Source organism: Bos indicus x Bos taurus, chromosome 3, assembly GCF_003369695.1.
Source record: "Bos indicus x Bos taurus breed Angus x Brahman F1 hybrid chromosome 3, Bos_hybrid_MaternalHap_v2.0, whole genome shotgun sequence".
Classification (NCBI taxonomy): domain Eukaryota; kingdom Metazoa; phylum Chordata; class Mammalia; order Artiodactyla; family Bovidae; genus Bos; species Bos indicus x Bos taurus.
In genome coordinates this window covers 84,872,762-84,890,757 of record NC_040078.1, presented here as the reverse complement: position 1 = coordinate 84,890,757, position 17,996 = coordinate 84,872,762, and positions in this window count along the sequence as shown.

Below are 17,996 nucleotides of genomic sequence, written 5' to 3'. Positions count from 1 at the left end.
AGGAGAAAAATTCTAGCACAAAGGGTGGAAGACAATCCCAATGGTGAATTAGATCAACAAAAGCAGGGAGGTAAGAAAGAACACAGAAAATTTGGGAGAAAGCAAGGAGCCACTACTAAGAAAGTACTAGAAGTATAAAAACTCAAAATCTAGTCCCATTTGAAGTCCCAGCCAGAAGTGGACCTTGACAAATGTACCCTATTGTGGGTTTAATTGTGCCCTGCAAAACATATGTTGAAGTTCCAACCCCTTTGTGCATGTAAATGTGACTTATTTGTAAATAGAGCCCCTACTGATGTAATCAAGTTAAGCTATTGAGGTGGATCCTAATCCAATATGACTTGTATCCTTGTAAGAAGAAAAAGACACCTTATAAAGACAGAAGAGAACAGGCAGAACACTTTGTGAAGAGGGAGACAGCAATTAGAGTAATGCGCCTCCAGGACAGAGAACATCAAAGACGGCGCCAGGAGCTAGAAAGAGCCAAAGAAAGATCCTCCCCTACTTGTCTCAGAGGAATCAGGGCCCTGACAACATTTTGAGAAGTTTAGCCTCCAGAACCATGAGGCAATACGTTGCTGTTGTTTTAAAAGCCACAGTTTGTGGTACTTGTTACGGCACTTGTAAGACACTGACACACACTGAAATACTCCTTTAGTCTTAGTGAAGGTGCAACTGTCCATCACAGGTACAATGTAAAGGTATATGAAACAACCCCTAGAAACGTGCTTTGCCCTCCCTAGAAGGAATTACATTGCCAGGTAAAGAGACTGTATCCCCACACCCTGAAGAATACTTGGCAGAAAAGAGGTAGCCACTCCTTTCTGAGGAGAATGGAGTGGACAGTTGAGATCATGGGTGAAAGTATAAGCTTTAGAATCAAGTTGGTCCAATTAAGCACCACTGTGCCTCCTACAGGAGAAGGCAATGGCACCCCACTCCAGTACTCTTGCCTGGGAAATCCCATGGACGGAGGAGCCTGGTAGGCTGCAGTCCATGGGGTCGCGAAGAGTCAGACACAACTGAGCGACTTCATTTTCACTTTTCACTTTTCATGCATTGGAGAAGGAAATGGCAACCCACTCCAGTGTTCTTGCCTGGAGAATCCCAGGGACGGGGTAGCCTGGTGGGCTGCCGTCTATGGGGTTGCACAGAGTCAGACATGACTGAAGCGACTTAGCAGCAGCAGTGCTTCCTACAATCTATGAAACCTTGGCCAAGTTCCCTCTCTGGGCCTCCATCTTTTCAGTTATAGAATGGAGATGATAAATGAACTTAGCGCCTAGAAGCAAGTGATTTTTAAAAAAAAATAATGAACACAAGGTTCTCATCACAGAGCCTGGCCCTACCTCCCTGGTCTCAAGCTTTGCCTGAGGGCCTCCCAAAGTCACACACTTCTTCCCACAACTGAGTTTTGTCCCTGCTACCCTCACAGGCTTCAGCCTCAACCAACCTCCATCCATCTCCCCTTTCTAGAATGCCTCTCAGCCCCAGGGCCCACTCCTGTCCCCTTGACTTCTTCCTCCTCTGAAGCCCTCTGACACATAACTGCCATCATCATCAGGAAACACCAAGAGACAACTTGTCTTTTATCTAGTATGTTCTGTCCTCCACCCTAGGTTGTTAATTCCATTAAAAGCCAGTTAAAAAGACAAAGAAAAGACACTTCCATTCTTCAGTGCTTACTCTAAGTCAGACTCTGTGCTGAGCACTTACTCCTCATCACTTTACTTCATTTCCCTTAATGCCATTTTCATGACACCTTGCTAATGTATATGTCTAAAATTTCTTTGTCTCTCCTGCTGGAATACACCTGCCACACAGTAGGTACTCAATAAACACTGTTCTAGACACTCAGACTTCACTTCATGTCTTCACTGAGTTAGCTAGAGAGAAAAGAGCCAGGGAAAAAGAAAGCAAGCCTTTTGAGTGTCTGGGAAATTGTTCAGTGCTTCAGCCTGCAAAAAGGGAAAGTACTTCTCCTTTGGAGGATGGCTAGGGAGCCCAGAAATTCGTTATGAGTCCCCACCTAGCACACATTGTTCCAACCAACCTTCCCTCACGCCAACCCCCACCAAGCTCACCATTAAGAAAATAAGCTCCTTACTGGGAACCTCTTCCCGACACGGCCATACCCCAGGACAGCCCATCAGGCTGTTGGGTCTTGTTAGTGCCCATGGCTGTGCACTGGTGTGTAACTGGATCCCGAGCCGTGTGCTAAATGCTCCATCTGGAGCTACTCGCTCTGAACACTGCTGAGGGCTGCTCCTTCATCCCCAAAGGTCCTCTGCAGAATGGCTCAGGTTTCCAAAACCTGCTCTTAATGAAGACAGCACCCGTGGCCTGAGGCTGCTCACTCCTGCACAGGAGAACCAAACACAGAATGGCAGAGACCTGCCCTTGACCATGCCATTCTTCATATGGGCACTCTGAGACCAAGCTTGTTCATTCTCTGTCTTCTGAAAGGTTTATTCAATAAACATTTATTGAACAGCAACTACATGCCGGACATTTTTCTGGTCCTGGGGTTAATGGCCAAGAATGAAACAGGAAAAAAAAATCCCTGCTTTGGGATTGTGTAGCTTATATTTTAGCAGAGGGAGACACAGAATAAATTTCATTTTGAAAATGTAAATTATAGAGATTTTGTGTATTAGTTCCTAGGGTTGTTATGACAGTGTATCGCAACTTGGGCGGTGGGGACAACGAGCATGCATTGTCTCACCTGGAGGCTGGAAGTCTGAGATCAACATGTGTGCTGGGTGGGGCCCTTCCAAAGACTGCAAGGGAAGGGTGAGCTCCAGGCCTCTCTCCTTGGCTTCCCAGTGGCTGTCTGCTCCCTGTATCTCTTTGCATCATCTTTCTTCCATGTGTACCTCGATGTATACTGTTTATATTTTGCCTTTCTTAAGGACACCAGTCACGTTAGGTTAAGGCCTATCTGACTGACCTCATTTTAACTTGATTACCTCTGTAAAGACCCCATTTCCAAATAAGGTCACCTTCTAAGAGACTAGGGGTTAGAACTTCAACATATGAATTTGGCCCATCAGATCAGATCAGATCAGTCGCTCAGTCGTGTCCGACTCTTTGCGACCCCATGAATCGAAGCACGCCAGTCCTCCCTGTCCATCACCAACTCCCGGAGTTCACCCAGACTCACGTCCATTGAGTCAGTGATGCCATCCAGCCATCTCATCCTCTGTCGTCCCCTTCTCCTCCTGCCCCCAACCCCTCCCAGCATCAGAGTCTTTTCCAATGAGTCAACTCTTCACACGAGGTGGCCAAAGTACTGGAGTTTCAGCTTTAGCATCATTCCTTCCAAAGAAATCCCAGGGCTGATCTCCTTCAGAATGGACTGGTTGGATCTCCTTGCAGTCCAAGGGACTCTCAAGAGTCTTCTCCAACACCACAGTTCAAAAGCATCAATTCTTCGGTGCTCAGCCTTCTTCACAGTCCAACTTTCACATCCATACATGACCACAGGAAAAACCATAGCCTTGACGAGATGAACCTTTGTTGGCAAAGTAATGTCTCTGCTTTTGAATATGCTATCTAGGTTGGTCATAACTTTCCTTCCAAGGAGTAAGTGTCTTTTAATTTCATGGCAGCAGTCACCATCTGCAGTGATTTTGGAGCCCAGAAAAATAAAGTCTGACACTGTTTCCACTGTTTCCCCATCTATTTCCCATGAAGTGATGGGACCGGATGCCATGATCTTCGTTTTCTGAATGTTGAGCTTTAAGCCAACTTTTTCACTCTCCACTTTCACTTTCATCAAGAGGCTTTTGAGTTCCTCTTCACTTTCTGCCATAAGGGTGGTGTCATCTTCATATCTGAGGTTATTGATATTTCGATTCCAGTTTGTGTTTCTTCCAGTCCAGCGTTTCTCATGATGGCCCATAGGAATGTTAAAGTAATATTCTAACAGAATTACAACTACATAATAGAGCATGGCAAATAGGGGAAAAGATGAAACAGCTACATATTTTATTTTCTTGGGCTCCAAAATCACTGCAGACAGTGACTGCAGCCACAAAATTAAAAGATGCTTGATCCTTGGAAGAAAAGCTATGACAAACCTAGACAGCATATTAAAAAGCAGAGACATAACTTTGCCAACAGAGGTCTGTGTAGTCAAAGCTATAGTATTTCCAGTAGTCATGTACTGATGTGAGAGGTAGACCACAAGGAAGGCTGAGTGCCAAAGAATTGATGCTTTTGAATTGTGGTACTGGAGAAGACTCTTGAGAGTCTCTTGGACTGCAAGGAGATCCAACCAGTGAATCTTAAAGGAAATCAACCCTGAATATTCATTGGAAGGACTGATGCTGAAGCTGAAGCTCCAATACTTTGGCCACCTGATGAGAAGAGCTGACTCATTAGAAAAGACCCTGATGCTGGGAAAGATTGAGAGCAAGAGGAGAAGGGGAAAAAAACAGAGGATGAGATGGTTGGATGGCATCACCGACTCAGTGGACAAGAGTTTGAGTAAGCTCCAGAAGACGGTGAAGGAAAGGGAAGCCTGGTGTGCTGCAGTTCATGGGGTCTCAAAGAATCAGCCCCAACTGAGCAGCTGAACAACAACAATACAACTAATTAACACTGTAACTTAGTAATATGTTAAGTAAATAAGAAAAATAAATCAGGTAAGGGAGATCAGAGTGCTAGGACAAGAGCAGACAAAGGGGAGACTAGTAGGAGATGAGGTCAGATGGGAAAGGAGAGTGTGGAACGGGCAGACCAGGCACTAAAGCCATAGCATGAACGGAAGCTCAAGGGAGGTTAAGAAAGGTGCACAGTCTGGTTTTTCTGTGTGTGAAGCACTGTTCTCCTGGGAAGTTTGGTCTTGGATAAAGAAACTGACCCCTGATGGCTCAGCAGGTAAAGATTCTGCCTGCAATGCAGGAGACAAGGAAGACATGGGTTCAGTCCCTGAGTCAGGAGGATCCCCTGGAATAGGAAACAGCTACCCACTCCAGTATTCTTGCCTGGAGAATTCCAGGGACAGAGGGGCCTGGTGGGTTACAGTCCATGGGGCTGCAAAGAGTCGGACACTATGGAGCACGCACACACACGCGCACACACACACACACACACAAAGAAGCTCATCTTCACAGTAATGTTTCATGTCTGCAGCTTTTCCAGGGCTTGCCACATCTTTTCTGCATTGACCCTTTGTCCCGAGACCCTGGACGCCAGGGCACTAGTCCAGGATTTTATGAGGCTGCATCTTCCTGAGTCCCAGAGACCCATTTCCTCAGAGTTTTTGGACCTTAGACTTTTTAAACATCACAGGTCTTCTGCTGCACATATCACACTGGCCTCCACAGACCAAAGCATTTTAATGTACCCACCACAGGGCTCCCCTTGGCCTCACATGAAAAGTGAAAGTCACTCAATCATTTCTGACTCTTTGAGACCCCACAGAGTATGCAGTCCATGGAATTCTCCAGGCCAGAACACTGGAGTGGGTAACCTTTCCCTTCTCCAGGGGATCTTCCCAACCCAGGGATCGAACCCAGGTCTCCCACATTGCAGGCAGATTCTTTACCAGCTGAGCCACAAGAGAACCCCAAGAATACTAGAGTGGGTAGCCTATCCCTTCTCCAGCAGATCTTCCCAACCCAGGAATCGAACTGCGGTCTCCTGTATTGCAGGTGGATTCTTTACCAACTGAGCTATCAGGGAAACACTGGCCTCACATATCATACTGCAGATGTGGAGAGAAGCGAGCCAGCCTCTGAGCTAGCATCAGAAATAATAAATGCCTCCAAAATGGTCTTCTTAGGGAACAGAAGTCTATAAAAACTTTTACTAACAAGACAGTAAAAGGTGAAAATAGTTATGTTCCCAGATGTGGCCAAGTGGTGTGTCATTAGAGGCAATGGTGTTTGCCTCTGAGAGTCATCACCCACCTCCAGAGGAGTCTTGAAATTCCCTCACTTCTGGGCCTGCTGAGTTTACCCCAACAGGTAGCCGTTTATCTTAAGATAAGCTGCTTATCTTATCCTAACTTGGATCAAAGGCCCATACAGTAGATGTGCCATGTACCAGGCATGTTATAAACATGTGCTCATTTAATCTTCACAGGTACTACTATAGATATTACTAGTCCCATTTTATAGATGCAAAAACTGAGCCTCAGAATGGTTATTTTGCAAAAGATCACACTTGTAAGCTAGTGAGTTAATGGAGTTGGGTCTCAAATCCAGGTTTGGGTGATTTCAAAGTCTATTTACCCCACCAATACATCTTGCCACTTCCCAACAAATCCATTTGCAGAATAAATGTCTGCCTCTGATATTGCTCTCATTTAATATGCAGGTAAAAAATTTCCTTGTTTCCTTTCTCTCTCTATTTAAAAATCTTATCCCACTATAAAATTCTACTTAAAAAAAATTAAAATAGTATCCTATTATTCCTTCAATATCCATCTCCCATATAACTTATCTGTGAATCCTTTACTGGTCTCTAAGTCATGTCTGACTCTTTTGTGATCCCATGAATTGCAGCTTGTTCTATTCAGGGGATTTTCCAGGCAAGAATATTGGAGTGGGTTGCCATTTCCTTCTCCAGAGGACTTCCCAACCAGGGATCGACCCCAAGGCTCCTGCTGCATCTCTTGCATTGCAGGCAGATTCTTTACTACTAAGCTACTGGGAAAGCCCTTTAGAGAGCCCCATTCTCCTGACAAAAGCTTGACATGTTCTCTTTATACTTTGAAACACTAGTCAAGTAAATATGAATTCAGAATCAAATGGACTTGGGGTCATAGTCAACATCTGTGACACTGAGCAAGTTATTTACCTCCCCTGAATCTCACTTCCTTGTAAATACAATAGGGATTAAAATTCCTACTTCATATAGTTTTCATAAGGATTAAAAGAAATAATGTGTGTAAAGCAGCTGGTCAATAGTAATTGCTCATTAAGTGCCCTCCCCCACTCTCTTATGACCCTCAGAACATTGCGCCTTACAGAAGAACTCTTAGCAGTTGCCTTTGACAGTATGGCCTGTGTCTTCCACGTTTTTGGAGGCACCATTGTAAAAGCCCATAGTTGGTGCTCTAGAAATGTTTATGGAATGAGTTTAAGTTGCAATTTACTGATCTTTCAAGAAAGAAAGAGAAAGTGAGAGGAAGGAAAGAGGGAGAGAGGGGGAAAATAGAAAGGAAAGAGAGAGGAAGGAGGGAGGGAAGGGGGAGAAAGGAAAGGAAAAAAAGAGGAAAAGGAGAATATCCACCGAGGGAATGAGTGGCAGGAAGAGAAACCTGCAGACAGAGGCCCATACAGCCATGGAGCTTGATGAATCACAAATCCATCTGTTTTCTAAAATTGTAAGAGCTAGCCCCATCAGGACTGCACCCCTTGTTTTCCATGTACCTCAAGTACACAAGCATGTGATTTTTAATGGATAAATGGCAAAACATGGGAAATTTAGGCAAAGCCCCCTTGCATGTGTTAGAACCAGGACTACCACGAAGAGCATCTCTGTAAGTATCAAGAAGGTCCATTTTGCTCCCTCTCCCCCCATCTCACTGTGAAAGCCCCCAGAAGGCAGGTCACAGTGCACCACAGCTCAGGCCCCTCGGACTCCTCTTGGCAAAGGACACCTAGGTGCAGGCAGAGCCGCCAGGCTTTGCTTCCTCTCAATCTGCTGATAGCAAGTGAGGGATAAGAAATGGGGCCCCTCTGCTCCCACTCCTCCTAAGTCAATTAGAACAGGCTGATTTCCCTAACAGGATTATCTCTGTCCCTCCCCAGAGCCTTTCCCACTAATGAAGTCATCAATGATGTTGCCTGCGTTCATCCACTGGATTGCTCCGTAGCACGGCGATCAGTTAGTGACCTAAACAAACAAATGTGCAGTTCATGATTCTCACCTTTAATGTCTTTACAACAGTTCCTCCCTCCAGAAGAGTGTTTAACACTAATGAAAAGGCCTCTTCTTCTGTGTGAGCATCATCCCACATTTTATCACTAGTCTCAGGTGTTGTAAGGTATCATGGGTCACTTCTAGCAACTCCAGGCAGGAAGAGAGAGGCAACAGGGACATGTTCCATTCGTGACAAAGAGTGACAAAGAGTGTTCCCCAACCCACACCCTAATCCATCAGAAACTTGAAAATAATGAATCAGATGATCTAGAAAATCCATAATTTATAAGGAACATTTAATCATGTGTAACCAGAAATCAAGACACATATCTAGAAAAGTATTAGTGAAGGACACTGAAAATCCTACCAAGCTCCCACTGTAGTCTGAGTGATCTTCCTAAACCACAAATAGGATTACTTCACAGCCTGCTTATGACTTTCCAATTACTTCCCATCGCTGTGAGGACAAAGTCCTCCATCTTTAATACAGTCTGCGAGATCTTGCTGTGCTACACAAACACACAAACACATGTGCACATAATTGTACACATACACCTGCACAGGTGTGCATACACATACACACAAAAATAATACATATGCAAACACACGTGTACACACATGCCCAAACACACTTGTGCGCTTGTGCACACTTTCCTCTATTGACCTTTCAGGCCCCAAGACAGATAGCACATTTTCCAGGAAGCCCTCCCTGAAACCTTAAATGTAAATTAGATGCCTTTCCTATGACTCCCCTGCACTTTGTATTTTGCTATCTTAACCTTTCTACACTGTTTTGTAATTGACTATTCACCTGCCTAGTTCCCCTAACTAGACCTCCAGGTAAGGATGGCATATATACTGTCTACCAATATAGCCCTGGGGTCTGCTTGCTGTGGCCCCAGTTAGTACAGTACCTAACTCAATAAGTACTTATTAAATCAAATTTAGCTGAAGAGACTGAATTTAATATGACACAGAGAATCTTAGGCAGGCCTACTAGCATATAGTAGGTGTACAATAAATATTTGTCATTGAAGTGAATTGAACTGAATATGATTTGGATAATCTCACAGGAAGGCATAATAGAGATTAATTGTATTTCAAGGAGCTAATAGCTGTTTTTTTTATACAGTTTATGAGGTTCTCACGGCAAGTATACTGGGGTGGTTTACCATTCCCTCCTCCGGTGGATCAAGTTTTGTCAGAACTCTGCTACGACCCCTCCGTTTTGGGTGGCCCTGCACAGCATAGCTCATAGCTTCACTGAGTTATGCAAGCCCCTTAATAGCAGCAGATGATATTGCTATATGTGATGAAAGATGCTGTTGTTGGTTATTGTTCAGTTGCTAAGTCATGTCCAACTCTTTGTGACCCCATGAAAAGATGGTCTTCACCAAAGGGGAGGGGTCATAGTGGAATAGGAAAAAAAAAACCTAGAGGGAAGAAAAAAGAAAAAAAAAAGTCACATCTGACTCTTTGCAACCCCATGGACTGTAGCCCACCAGGTTCCTCTGTTTTCTCCATTTCTCCACACAAGAATAATAGAGTGAGTATTCCGTTCTTCAGGGGATCTTCCCAACCCAGGGATTGAACCTGGGTCTGCTGCATTGCAGATAGATCCTTTACCATCTGAACCAAATGGCTCCTTTCACCTGGCCATGATCAAGAGAAAGTCAGGGGGGTAACCACTGACTCAAGTTGGCAGCTGGGCGGGAGAGGGCACTTTGCTGTGGGCAGAGGATTCCTCAACATGTCAAGATGCTTGGCCTCCTTTTCTCAGATTCACTTTTCACCAAATAGCCCATAAAGTTTCCCTGCAGATTTCCTACCGGGAGAACATGTTCTGACCCCAACATTCCTGCCCCTTCAGCAGTTCTGTTTCTCATTGAAAATGAATAAATTGGCTCAGCTCATGAACTGGTCTCTTGGAAGCCAGGCTAGTAGGAATGCACCCTGAACCCTGCTCCATTCTGAGTTTAAGAACAGATATCAGGTTTCTAAGTTTACAGAACTGCCCAGTCTGAGCAGTCCCTGGGCCCCCCAGAACACACCACTATCTCATTGCTTCTAGATGCAGTGGAAAGCAAACCTAAGACTGTGATCACAGGGCTTAGAGTACTAACTCTGCCCCAGAGGCTGGCCATCCTGGGGCAATCAGACCATGAAGGCACCACCTGGACTCAGGCAATGACAGGCAGGCAGGGACTAAAGATACATGCTTTGGTGGCGGGGACCTGGCATCTGGGCCAAGGTATCAGGCAGGCCCAAGTTATGAGAAAGGAACAAATAAGCATCAGGCAAGACTCTCTCTGGGAACAGACAGGGTAAGGAGCCTGAAACAATAATAACATCCCAACACTGGCTTCCGTTTGTTGGACACTGACTATGTTCCAAGCATATTCTTGGTGCTCCACAAACATGATTTAATTTAGTGTTCCAACAGCCCTATGATCTAGGTACGAACAGCACCATAATTTACAAGGAAGAAAGGACTCTGGATACAATACTAACGTTGTCAATATACTAGCACAAATGTTATGTAACTGCCAATATTTGGCTATTGTTTACCTACCAAGAAAATGGCAGTTTCATGGGGTTCAGAGGGTTGACCCAGGAACCTAGTCAGGATTGAATGCATTGGTGAGAGAAGACAGAAGTGAAATAGCGGAGGGATCAGCAGGACACAACCCTCTGAGACTCAAGGGAACGATGGCCACAGTGTGGACAGTCCCTGGCAGGCCACTGTCAAGGCCCTGGCAAGGTATGGTGGGGTTTCTGGTCCAGGGGGTTGGTCCCACAGACAAGCCAGGTGTTGTTTACCAGTCAAGTCACAAGAGAAAACTGAGCTGCCCCCTTTCCCAACACCCAGAGACCCAAACAGCCGCTCATGTCTCCATCAGCCCTTGCCGAGCCCTTTGCTGTGAACAGAAATCAGATTGCACGTTGCCTGGAGTCAGATATGTGACCAGACTCGGTGCACTGTGCAAGATTTCACTGATGAAAATAACTTTCTCCTGCTGCATTTAACATCTGGTGTCACAGATTTTTGCTAAGAGCCATAAAATCACTAACTTGCAGAGAAAACCTCATTGTTGAAAAATACATTTATGGAGGGGCAGGTGGCAGCCAGTTCTGGACCTGCCTTAGTGTTAAAGGCGGCCCTTTGTCTCCTGGGAGGATGAGAAATCTCACGAGGCCTTGGAAGGAATGGAGAGGGTCCTGGGGGGCAGTATAAAGACTCACCTGAGCTAGTGACTCTGTCACTGTATAACTGAGGGAATATGGAATGGTTCCTTAACCTCTCTGAACTTACATTTTCATATCTACCAAAGGGGAAAAAAAAAAAGTGATGATAAAATGGCCACCTGCTAAAGTTACTCTGTGTAGATTCAATGAAAAAACATGAGACAGTGCCTAGCCCGTGAGTAAAGGCTAGCTTCTTCTCCTTGTCTTTTCCTTGTCTTTCTTTTGCTCTCTGATATTTCCTTTCAGACCCCAGTCTGCCAGCACACTGTGGCATTTGTCAAAGACTTCACATAACACTCCCTCAGGTGTGGCCCAGGTTGGTCTGGCTGGGCCCCTGTGCTCTGCTTGGGGTGGAGTTGCTGATGTCCTAGTCTGTCTCTCCCAGTAAAATGAAAGTTCTTTGAAAGAGATTGTGTCCATTCACTGGTGTCTGGCACACAGTAGGTTCTCAGCAGTTTGCTGAAAAGAGGAGAGGACTACATGGTGTCAAGGAAAAGCTTTGAGTGAGAACGAGGTGCCACAATCATGTATGTCCACTGGCACATACTCAGCAAGCTTCTGTGCCATCCAGGTCTGGTGCTAGGGCTGAGGATACAGGAATTAGGTGATAAAATGGGGTGAGCATGAAGGTGCTCAGCTTGGCTGGTAACTGGGGGCTGGGACCAGAGGGACTACTCTGTAACTTGTCATTTGATGACAAGAGGGAATCCCTCTCCTGCTTGTCAGTATCATGGCTGCCTTTGTAATTCACATTAAGTCTCTTTCCCTTTGCATCTAAATGCTGCCCTGAGCAGAGTGTGAGAAGGGAGCATCTTGATGGGGTTGACTCTGCCCCAGCTCCTCCCCACTGCATAGTCTTGACTTTGACCCAGCCCTGTTTGGTATAGATGATTGCTCAGAGCAGATTCAATCTCCCATCTCTCTCTCTCTGTCTCTCCCTCCCTCCCCACCTTTCTTCCCCACTCCTTCTCTCTTTCTACCTCTCAGTGTATATCTTTCTATCCCTGAGCATGTGTATACTTTTCTCCCACATGCTCTCATGTTTCTGTTCTCTCTGTCTGTCCCTCTCTGGTTCTCTGTTGCCCTGCTTCTCTCTCCCCATCTCTCTGTCTGTGCCTCTCTCTATGTAGGTGTCTCTCTGTCTCTCCAAGTCTGTCTCTACCCCTCTTCCCTGTCCCTCTTTCCCCTCCTGTCTCCCTCCCAGCTTCTCCCTACCTGAGCCACTCCTCCAGCTGCCTGGGGTCCCACGCAGCCCAGCCACTCTGCACATATTTTTAACTCTCACTTATTGTCTTTGCTGTTGCCATTTTTGGCTGTGGGCCACAGCAAACAGAATGTGAGAAAGCAAAAACTAATGCGCTTCTTCCAGAGAGGATGGGGAGCTTCTGTTATCTCATTTAGTCCTCCGAGTCTAACTTCTGGCACTTGCGTCACATCTCCAAATGGTAAGTGGAGGTTGCTACTTTTCAATTTGGTTGGGCTGTGTAGCACATTTCGTCAATTAAAATGCACCCTTGGTGCAAAATCACAACAGGGCAGGCAGGAAGGGTGTGAGTGTGTGAGGAATTTTTTTTTCAAAGTTACTTTTGTTCCATGTAGTTGAGATCTGTTCAAGGCAGCCTTATGCTCCAAACAGCATCAGTGTTCATGGAAAGCAACACGTGTACAATCTACCACAATGCACTGCCCTGATTGGCTGAGGACCTACAGGACCTGGCGGAGCACAGGGCTCTGAATTTAGCTCTGGCTCTGCTGGCTGGCCTCCCAACCTGTGGAGTAACCTGGGCAGGTCACTCAACTGCTCCTGACTCACCCAACCCTTCCCCATAGACCACAGGAGGAATTCTTTAAATGGAGAGATCTTTACAAGAGGCAATGAATGAATGAATGAATGGGATAATAAGCTTCACCAATTTCCCTCATATTCATTCACTCATTCGACAGTTATTGATGAACACTTACTGTATGCCAGGTACTATACTGGCTTCAACTTTTGGAAACATTAGGTCCAAAGACTTCAACCTTTCTCGTTGTCCTCCCTTGCCAAATGGAGATGATTCATTTTATTCACTGTGAAAGACAACACCTTCAGCCTCCTGTCCTTTCTACATTTATGACTGTGCCTTTGACTTCTAACTGGCAGAACAGTTCTCAGAGCATCCTGAGAATCTGCTTGCTGGGTTCTAATCCTCAATTTGACTTGGATGAAATTCTCCTTTTTTCTTCTTAAAAAAAAATTTGCTTGAAGGGAGAACAAGAGACACACCTTTCAAAACATTACTGTTGTTTCCTGGTTATAAGTGTGACACATTTATTATAACAAATTATAAGTTAGTCATAATCTTTCCTCTCAAAGGTCACCATAGTTTTCAAAGGAAAATTATATTTAACATCATCAGAAACCAGCAGGCCTGAACTAACTCAGTGAGCTGAGTCCCAGAGAGAAAATCGAAATTTAACGTAATAGATGGACTGAGCACCTGCCTTATGCCAGGAGCTGTTTACAGCTACAAAATTAGTATACTAGAGTCTTGCCCTTCCAGGACTTGAGAAACATTGACTTATTGGTCATTTTTACCCAAACGTTTTAAACCCAGGTCTAAAGTCTTTACACCAAGACCGTAATTTGGAAATGGGCTCTATATCTAATTGTCAGTGCAAGCATTTCACCCATTCTCAAGTTTCTTCCCACTCTGAGTGCTTGTCAATCATCACAGTTCACTCCTTCCCACTCTCTTTCCTTGGTATTTCATTCACTCAGAAATTGTGGCTACTTGACAGCCTTATCTTGTGCAATGTCAGAGATTAGCAGTAGCATCTTGAGCAGGATGTGAAGGATGGAACAAAGTAGGCTGGAAGATGACTAACACCGCACTTTTACAAGGTCCCGCAGCTGCTTCCTTCTTACAGCCCGGACTGGCTGTTGATAAATGCCCTGGACTGAGCAGGATGTGTCTGTCACCAAAGGGTGTTGTTCAAAACTCTAGTCCCTCCCAATATTGAAGGAGGGGGAAATGGTAGTCAAATAAATTTGGGGAGTGCCTCTGGCCACATCTTAGTCACAAAGCAAGTTACCACATGGCAGGCCCTGAGAAATCTGCTTAACTCACTTTACCCCAGAAGTTCCCAAATGTCTGCCTGCGGATGTTAAAAATACTCAGAAACTTCCTAGTGAACTCAGTATGGGACATAAATGTCAGTTATTGTTATTGTCTAAGTTATTCATATTAATATTTTGTGAATATTATAAAGAGAAACATTGAATCTTGTGTTATTGACATATCTTCCTCTACTGTTACCATTGCCAAAGCCATTATCATTTTTATACACAAGGTCATCACCAGTCTGACCCTTGCCCAGTTCGGTGAACTCACCTCCTGCCCACCCCACGCTTCAGCCTTTGCAGATGGCTTAAAATACCCCCAAACAATTGCCCTTGCCCTGAGATGTTCATCTAACTTATCTGTGCAGCCAACTCCTACTCATCTTTTAAGGCTCAAATTTTCTCCACTGTGGAACCAACCCTGAACCCCTCAGGAACAGGACACCCTTCCTTGTTCTTTTTGTTGCATATTCTTCATTTACTGAGTAGGACTGTTTCCACGTCTGTCTTCACTGCCAGGTTGGGAATTCTCAAAGGACAAAGACTGTGTCTTTTTCATAGGACTTAGTAGAGTGATTCACAGATGTTTCCAAATAAAGACATGCAAATGGACCTGCATCCAGAGATCAGGCAGACCCAGTTAAAGGGACAAGTGAAGAAGATGCTTGAAATAGGGAAGATGTAGGCAGGAGCCAGCATTTGGAAGCTTCATCTGTAAGTGACACCCCAGTTTTAATAAAGTCTCTCAACAGCATTGGTAATTTCCAGACATGTGGGTGGTCTTTCCAGAGGCATTAGAGAACAGGTTCCCAGGACAGAACTTCAGACCGAGCACCAGGAGGTCAAGATGAGGTAAGCCCTAGAAAGACCAGGGAAACTCAGATGCAAATCTAAGTTGTTGAGAACTAGTCATCAGATTGATTGAACTAATGGCCCAGAATTCCTTAAATTCTCCTTAAATAGGGAGAGGATTGAATCCAGATTCTGGGACAAGGCTGAGCCCACAGGTGCAGATGAAGTGGCTGCACCTGGGGGATTAGAGGGCTCCAGAGACAGGAAGCCAGACTGATCATTAAGGCTTCCAGGTGCTTCTCTCTACATGGCCTGGCTAAGGTTTGCCTCCGTCTCTATGACACAACCTCAGATTCCCCCACACTGTGGATTTCTGCATTCAGAACCCCAAGCCATAAATGTGGCTTCCACCTACTCTCAAAATCATTTGTGCCTTTAGAGTTTACATCCCTGAGTGAGACTCATGGAGTTGTGATCCAAAGATTTGTTCACCACCACAGGCTCAAAGCCAGTCACCACAAGCCTCAGTGACTAACATGGTAAAAACCACGTATCCAAATAGTTTTTGGATGAAACTAAGATGGATATGAGTGGGATTCTTTCAGAAGAATAAAACTGTTCATTTTCTTTTAATAACTGAAGGCAAAAATCTCCCAAGTATCTATACCAATCGGAAGGGAAAAATACAAGAGATTCAGATCAAGCTAAGAGGATTGGAAATAAGCTTCTAAAAATGGGGGAAATAGATTCTAATTAAATCCTGAAGTCCCGAATCCATATCTAGATTGCAAACTGTGAATGGAAAAGCAGACCGCTTTGGTTCAAGATGATTCTGTTGACAGAGCAGGTAACTGTCAGGAAACTCTTCCGTAAAGCAAGAAAAGGGGCTGGAAAGGCTTTTCTACCTTGTTGTTGTTTGTTTAGTCACTAAGTTGTATCTGACTCTTCGTGACTGCATGGACTGTAGGTTGCCAGGCTCCTCTGTCCACAGGATTTCCCACATAAGAATAATGGAGTGGGTGACCATTTCCTTCTCCCGGGGATCTTCCCAACCCAGGGATGGATCCTGAGTCTTCTGCATTGGCAGGCGGATTCTTTATTGCTAAGCCACCAGGGGAGCCTAAAATTCTACATTATTCAGTGGAAATTCTAAAGGATGGGAGAGGATTTCCCAGTTTTATTTTTACTTTATCAGTCTGAGCTCCAGGGAGCAATAAGAGAGACAGAAATGATGGAAGGATGGAAGGATAGAAGGATGGATGGATTAGTAGGTGGGTGGGTGGATGGATGGAAGGATGGATACCATTCTTTAAATGTAGATTAAATGGGTAAGGTTCTCACTCGGGCCTCTGCTTAGTATTTTCCCCAAAAGGCCACTTATGCTTTCCTAAATCCTGTGCTTCTTGAGATGGTCAGAACAAATTCCATACGCAACTCAAATGTGCACTGGGATCACCCTGTCCTTTCTGATTCTAATAACACTGCTGAGACACTACCCCCACTTCATTCTACATCAAATCTAATACTCTCCCTGAGATTGGCTGTGGACTCAGGGTTCATATGTTCTTGATCTGTCGTTGCTCCGATTTTCTGCTCCTGCTACATTTAGAAAGCATTCTTGCTTCACCTCCCATATTTGTCCTCTTCTCTCTGTTCCATGATGACTCAAATACACAGTTTCACCTCTTTCCTTGGTTTACCCCAAACACCAATCCTGAACCATCTGCTGAGAATATAGAAGAACAGTGATGAGTGGTTATGAAACAGAGCAACAAACAGGTAAGAATCACTGTTAAGCAATTATACAATCCTGTTCTTAAAATCTCTCAGCCATACCCACAACTGGGGATTTCTCACTTGCTTCCCTTCTCAAAGTTCCTGGCCTCCTGCCATGGTTATCTCCCCCTCTCTCGCTAGATTCTTCTCATATTTTTCTTCTCTGCCTGCTTCTAACCCAGCACATTCCCATTTATTTCATGTCCATTTGGACTGTCTTCATTTCTTCCCTGTGGCTTCTCCCGGAGGCACCCTTGAGGTTCTGTGATCAAACACACCCATGTGTGTCTGAGACAAAGGCTTGTCTCTCTTCACAAGGTCTCTACTCTTTGTCTCAAGTAGCAGTTTTTCTCCTGTTCCACCTCACACCACATTTCTCCTCCAGCAATCATCCTTAGACACACAGCAATCATTATTAGGTCTATTTTGAATCAAGGGCTGAATGTCTCTACTTCTGACCTCAGTCTGCTACCTGGCCCAGGCCAGCCCACCGTAGTTCTTCTCCCAGAGTTGTTCCCTGAAAGCCAGTTGGCACTCAAGCTTCTTAAAAACCCATCATCTTGAAATGTGAAGAGTACGTGGGACCTGGTAACACCATTTATTTTGCTTTATTTAATCTCACAGTAATCCTATTAGATGGACAGTACTCCCATATTGCTGGCTTCCCAGGTGGCTCAGTGGCAAAGAATCTGATTGCCAATACAGGAGATGCAAGTTCGATCCCTGGCTCAGGAAGATCCCCTGGAATAGGAGATGGCAACCCACTCCAGTATTCTTGCCTGGAAAATTCCATGGACAGAGGAACCTGGAGGGTTACAGTCCATGGGGTCACAACAAGTCAGACATGACTGAGCACAAGCACTCCCATATTACAGATGAAAAAACTGAGGCTTAGAGAAGTTAAATCATTTTTTCCAGAGTAACACAGTTTTTCCTCCCACCGGGTCATTTCTATTCCTGTAGCCAGAGTGATTTTTCACTTCTGTGGCCAGAATTATTGTTCTCAAAGGGAAATATGAACATGTTTACTCTTGCTGAAAACTCTTCATTGGCTGCTTGCTCTCCTCAGGGCAAGGCTTAGCGTCCCTAGCCTAGCACATAAGGTCATGCAAGACCACACATCCACATACTGTTTACCTCTCGATCCTATCTTTGCCAATCCACCCTCTTCTTGATCCCCTGCCTTACACTCAGGTTCTAG